Consider the following 7,380-nt stretch of genomic DNA (forward strand, 5'->3'; position numbering starts at 1 on the left):
ATCGCTTTCAACATCCATATGAATATTAAAATCACCCACTATGATGAATTTATCTGTACTGATCAATAATCCAGAAAGGAAATCTGAAAATTCAGACAAAAACTCTAGATACGCACCAGCAGGGGGCCGATACACTACCACTAACACAACTGGCTTCTCTGATTTCCAGCTCGGAAATTTCAGACTAAGCGTGAGGCTTTCAAATGTATTATAATTGGACTTCGGTTCAATTTTTGTTTGGAGACTGGAGCTATAAATTACTGCGACTCCTCCGCCTCGGCCCGTATTTCTAGGAATGTGATGATTAAAATAGCCGGGCGGAGTCGATTCATTCAAACTAACATACTCTTCCTCCTGTAACCATGTTTTTGTTAAGCAGAAAATATCACTCCTGCTCTCTGTAATTATATCATTTACTAACAGAGACTTGGAGCTTAACGATCGTATATTTAGTAGTCCGCATCTAATCTTTCGGTCTCTTATTGGTACCAAATGTGCATTGGTTTTAATTTTTACAAGGTTATTTCTGTTAACGCCTCTATAACGCCGCACCTGGTGAACTTGTGGAGGGTGGGGAACTGCAACCACTTCTATTTTGCTAGGCACCTGGTTAGAGTTACCAGTATGGGCAGAAATATGTGCCACTAGAAACTGAATTTGAATAATTTATATTTGAATTTGAATTGCTCAACTTGAATAATTTCATCAAAAAACTGAATCTGAATCACATAATTTGAATTTGTATTGTTTAATTTGAATCATTGCATTGAAAAACTGAATCTACATTCAGTTCTCACAATTCAAATTTAGTTCTTGCAATTCAAGTTCAATTTCACTGTGCCAGACATCCGGGTCTTCCGCAGGAACAGCAATCGAGTGCAGATACAAAGAACTCCTTTTCACGTAGCCTACTATAAACTCTATTTTCTTTCAACGATATAAACGACCAATGGGAGCTAGATATTTCGAAGCCTATTGTGTTTTCTCCATTCTATGTAAAAAGTGTAGATTTATATCTTGCCGTTTTTTAGAAAAATGTTTCTGCTGAGGAGTGTGTGAAGATTTGCGGTAACGGGTGAAGCCTGAATTATGGTTCTGCGTTAAATCGACGCAGAGCCTACGCCGTAGGCTACGGCGTAGGCTACGGCGTAGCCTACGGCGTAGCCTACGGCGTAGGGTACGCGGCGACGCACGCACGGTTGGTGTAACGCGGAACCATAAATCAGCCTTGACACGTGACGAGTGCGCGCAGGGAGGAGAGGGGGAAAGAGGGGTGAGGGGGTGAGGAGCATCCAGGTCGCACCGCAACTGTTTTCGCTGATCTATTTTTTGCCTCTACCTCCTTTGTCATCATATTCACATTAATAATAACTTTTTATCAGAAATCCCATGTTTAAATATCTTATTAAAGCAGTGTTTTTTCTGTGTGTGTGTGTGTGCGTGCGTGCGTGCGTGCGTGCGTGCGTGCGTGCGTGCGTGCGTGCGTGCGTGCGTGCGTGCGTGCGTGCGTGCGTGCGTGCGTGCGTGCGTGCGTCTTTTTAACAGAGGTGTCAAAAGTAGTCACATTCATTACTCAGGTAGAAGTATAGATACTAGAGCTTAAAAATACTCCTGTACAAGTTGAAGTATCATCTCAAGTTTTTTACTCAAGTAAAAGTATAAAAGTACTGGTTTCAAAACTACTTAAAGTATACAAGTAAAAGTAATGTAAGGGGGAAAAAGCCATTAAGGACAAAAGCCATTGAAAATGAATGTATGTTAGTATAATGTAAATATATTAAAGAAGCATATATGTGTACTATTGAGCATTAACATGTGTTTCAGAGAGCACAAGATATAATGACTAGTTGCCTATAAGTATTGTAATGGTGCAAAAAGTCAAACTTCAGAGGCATGCAATCATTTATCCTAACCTTTATTGGAATGTACATCCAAAGTTTAGTTGCAGGAATCTGAGGGAACGGATGTAAGAACAAAACTGGACAAGAACATCTGAAACAACCACAACCAAATTCACTCTATCCAGATGAAGCAATTTAACTGGATAGTTTTTTTTTAAAGGCCGAAATGAAATAGAGTAACGAGGCTGTTTTTAAAATGTAAGGAGTAAAAAGTACAGATAATTGTGTGAAAATTTAAGGAGTAAAAGTAAAAAGTTGTCTGGAAAATAATTACTCCAGTGAAGTATAGATAACCAAAAGTTCTACTTAAGTAAGGTAACGGAGTATTTGTACTTTGTTACTTGACACCTCTGCGGTTGAGTCGGCCACAGAAGCTACAATGACTGAACTGAAGAAGGCTGTAGAGTCATTTTGGGAGGTACATTTTAGCACATTTCATTGTAGCTATGGATTTAAAGCTAATTAAAAGTCGTCTTGTTTATCAGGGCGGGGATGTTGTGAGTGGAGCATTCCAACCGCTACCCCAGAAAATCTCCCTCTTTTTCACAGCCCAATGTTGGCAGGTATGGGTATGTATAAAATCCATGACTTAAAAATATAGAATACAAAGATTAGTTATTGCCGGTGATTACAGCTGGAGGTTCCTGTGAAAAGTTTTAGAGGCCTCTCTTTTACTATTGCGGTCTATGGGAAAAAAGCTTTCTGGGCCCCATGGGATTTTTTGTTGCAGTACCGCGGCTGGACACTGGGAAAAATCGGCGTGCCTTCTGAGTGCGAGACTCGGGGGCTGGAATATCCCCGGTCGGTCCTCAAGATGGCGCTGACAACAAAAAACGTCACATGACTGATACCCGAGTTCTTTGTATCTGCACTCGATTGCTGTATCTTCAGAAGACCCGGATGTCTGGCACAGTAGAATTGAAATTGAATTGCAAGAACTGAATTTGAATTGTGAGAGCTGAATGTAGATTCAGTTTTTCGGAATGTAGATTCAGTTTTTCAATGCAATGATTCAAATTAAACAATACAAATTCAAATTGTGTAATTCAGATTCAGTTTTTTAATGCAATTATTCAAGTTGAGCAATTCAAATTCAAATATAAATGATTCAAATTCAGTTTCTAGTGGCACATATTTCTGCCCATATACCAGTTACATCATGTAATCCCATAGTTTTAGAGTCGCCAATTACATCATGCAATCCTACAGTTTTGTTGGCAGGCGTTGGTCCTCGAGAAGCAGCAGAGAAGTGTGTTAAACTACAGCTCTGCATCCTGGCCTGGACCCTGCGATGTAAGGGAGAGGGTCTAATAAAACAGGCCAAATTACTAGAGACAAGAGCAGCACCATCCCGTGTGGGATGAATGCCGTCTCTTCTAATCAGACCGGGCTTTCCCCAAAACGTTTCCCAATTGTCAATAAATACCACGTCGTTTTCTGAACATCCATGATGTCGGTTCCTGGTTGTTCCTCTGACATGTTCACCTTTACTGAACATCCTGAGGTCCTCTGGTCGAAGTCTGACACTAGATTAAGATGAAAACACCAACATACACACCAATCTTTTTGATTAGTGTTCATGTTAAAGTATTGTTCAAAGCAGCAGTTTGCCTGCTGTGTGCTGCTGCCGTCCCTGACTCCCCCAGTCTGGCCCTCGGCAGGAGGGTCCCCCCTTATGAGCCTGGTCCTGATCAAGTTTTCTTCCCTCCTAAAGGGGAGTTTTTCCTTGCCACTGTTTGGCTTAAGGCTTTTCTCCCACTATGGGAGTTTTTGGTAACCCTTTCTATTAAAGTACAGTAATAACCAGGTAATACCATGGTAATTGCACTGTAATTACATAGTAGTAGCTTCTATTTACAAGGTAATTACATGGTAACAGCCGGGTAATTTATCCAGTAAGTACTAGGTAATTATTACGTATTTTCTTGTACCATGTAATTATGCGTATTTACCATGTAATTACATGGTAAATACCTGGTTGTTTAAACTAAACATTACTAGGTAATTACAAAGACATTAAATGGGAACTATGAGGGAAATTACAGGTATTTACTAGGTTAATATTGGTAACTACCAGCCAATTTACCATGTAATTACTCTGAAATTACATGAATTATTTCTAAGTAAGTACCAGGTAATTACTAAGTATTTTTCTGCAAACTACCAGGAAATTATAACCTACATTTGAGGTAGTTACCAGCTAATTACACTTCAATGACCATGTAGTTACCTTATATTTACTATACATTTCATGGATAACTACTGGGTATTTACCCATTAATTATTGATTTATGTATTATCAATGGATTGGTGCATGTACCCCCGAGGGTTTAAATGACTCTATTGACCTTGTAATTAACCTGATAGTTACCATGTTTTACCTGGTAATGGCAGGTACTTACCTTGTAGTTACTTGCCCAGTAATTCTATTTCCTAAGTATTTACCCAATAAGTACAGAAATGTTTACCTGATATTTACCCATTAATTAAAGTGAAACTGGACTGTAAAACAAAGTGTGTGTTGTTTCCAAAATATTACCTGGTAATTGTAGATTATAATTATAAAGATTTGAACAATTGGCAAAACGTCTGATAATTACCTCCCCTTTACCCCGCAATTAGAAAGTTGGACCACACCCCCTCACATATACCTCCTCACACACCAGCACCACCTTGTAACAAATACGCCAAAACAGGTGATATGTCAAAGACATTTTTTTATCTTTCAAAAGGATAAAGAAAAAAATACATAGTTCTGTATAAAAACAAATTGTACAGTGTAAAACGTATTGCATAGTGTAAAACATAAAACTTGGCACAGTGTTGAAAATATAGGCACATTCAGTCAATCAATGCAACAAATAAAAAATACAGTTTATTCAATAACGATATAACAACATATTTAGATCTCAAACTGGCATGTCAAGGACCCCAGTATTATCTACATTTGGCCATCACCCTTAATCTCAATTTCTTTTTCCAGAGACCCTCACAGAATCAAAGATTTGAGTGAAACCTGGGAAAGAATACAAATACAAATACCCTTTTCATTCACACGACCCCTAGATGGCCTTTGTGCACCACAAGAGGTGCACGCACTGTAACGGCCAGCTTGGATTAATCACACAAGATGCAGAGAGCTTCGACTGGTGCAACTTTAGTCTATCCTCCTTTTGCCTGGCACTGTGAAAACTATATGTACATGGACAAAATAATACAAATCCCACAATACATATTATTTCCACGAATAATGAAGAGGAATTATGTTCACATTTCTAACTTCACATAAAGAATATTAAAGGAGCTGTATGTAAGAGCAATAATAAAACGAATCATAAAATGACCCCGATATGTCAACAGACATTTAAAGATCATGTTCATTTCAAATACTTGTCACTGACAACAGCACTCAAGCCAGGATATTCCAGTTTAAAAAGAGGAGTTGCAGCCCTCAACTGATGTTTATGTTGTCATTTTTTGTTTTGGCCTGAAGCTCCACCCTCCACCTATCTCCCAATCACCAAGTCAGTATTGTTTCTGAAGCTCCACCTATCTCCCAATCACCAAGTCAGTATTGTTTCTGAAGCTCCACCTCCACCTATCTCCCAATCACCAAGTCAGTATTGTTTCTGAAGCTCCACCCTCCACCTATCTTCCAATCACCAAGTCAGTATTGTTTCTGAAGCTCCACCCTCCACCTATCTCCCAATCACCAAGTCAGTATTGTTTCTGAAGCTCCACCCTCCACCTATCTCCCAATCACCAAGTCAGTATTGTTTCTGAAGCTCCACCCTCCACCTATCTCCCAATCACCAAGTCAGTATTGTTTCTGAAGCTCCACCCTCCACCTATCTCCCAATCACCAAGTCAGTATTGTTTCTGAAGCTCCACCCTCCACCTATCTCCCAATCACCAAGTCAGTATTGTTTCTGAAGCTCCACCCTCCACCTATCTCCCAATCACCAAGTCAGTATTGTTTCTGAAGCTCCACCCTCCACCTATCTCCCAATCACCAAGTCAGTATTGTTTCCGCATCCGGGTTGCCAGCTCGGCTCTAATTATCACAGCCATGGCAGCCTACGTTCCTGCTGCATTCTGCAGCCTACCTGGCAACCTCTGGTCGGGGGGAGGAGGGGGAGGGTACACGCCGCTCAAAAATATTTTGAAAGTGACTGCAGTACCAGTTTTGGCCATTTCTTACAGACGGCTCCTTTAAGTAAACTAAAAAAAAAATCACATGAATTAAACCTTTTAAACCGTTATGAATTAGTTTTTACTTAAATTAAAATAATGACAGTTTTCCCATTTGTTTAAAAGAAAATTAATCACTCGTTATTACAATGATTCACTATGAGTCTCTCTGACCTCCTGCTTTCCAAGTGCGCTAAATCTGAGCTCAGCCTGCTAGCAGCTATCCTCGACACACACACCTCGTAGTGACATTCCTTTCGCAAGACATGTAAACAACAAAAACATGGGGCGAACCACAATAAAATAACTTTCCATAGGTTTCAACACAGAATATGCCAAGTTAATAATTTGCTTGCATATTTTACCAAGTGCTTAATTCACTCTGCACGTAATCTGCTGCCATTTACACGCACCACAAGCTGAAAAATAGCAGATCTACAAACTTATAGCGCAGCACTCTGACCTGAGTGCAGCGATATGAGCTTGTAGATCTGCTATTTTTATTTGTTGCATTGATTAACTGACTGAATGTGCCAGAACTTTGTATTTTTTTCTTTATCCTTTTGAAGGATAAAAAAATGTCTTTGACAGATAACCTGTTTTGGCGTATTTGTCACAAGGTGGTGGTGGTGTGTGAGGACGTATATTTGAGGGGGTGTGGTCCAACTTTCTAATTGCGGGGTAAAGAGGAGGTAATTATCAGACGTTTTGCCAATTGTTCAAATCTGTATAATTATAATCTACAATTACCAGGTAATATTATGGAAACAACACACGCTTCTTTTACAGTCCAGTTTCACTTTAATTACTGAGTAAAAGCCAGGTAAACATTTCTGTACTTATTGGGTGAATACTTAAGAAATAAAATTACTGGGCAAGTAACTACAAGGTAAGTACCTGCCAACTGCCAGGTAAAACATGGTAATTATCAGGTTAATTACAAGGTCAATAGAGTCATTTACACCCCCTCGCCGTGCAGCCTGGGGTGCCTTCTGGCGGTGCTGGACCCCCCCGGGGAGGGGGAAACGGTGCGTGATTGTGCGTCTGTGTCGGTGAGAATGCGGTATGGAAGGGTCCTGCCATGGGGCCTCGCTGGCGGTGGGTTGCCTCCCTCCTACTTCTCCCCTCTGTGGGGTTGCTGGTGGCCTGGGTTCCAGGTTCTTCCTTGTCGGCCCCTGGTCTCACGGGTGGCGGGGTTGCCCCCCCCCCTCCCCCACTATAGATACACTTCAGGTGACGCTTTGATAAGACTATTACACACACACACACACACACACACACACACACA

The sequence above is a fragment of the Cololabis saira genome, chromosome 5 (genome assembly GCF_033807715.1).
Source record: "Cololabis saira isolate AMF1-May2022 chromosome 5, fColSai1.1, whole genome shotgun sequence".
Classification (NCBI taxonomy): domain Eukaryota; kingdom Metazoa; phylum Chordata; class Actinopteri; order Beloniformes; family Belonidae; genus Cololabis; species Cololabis saira.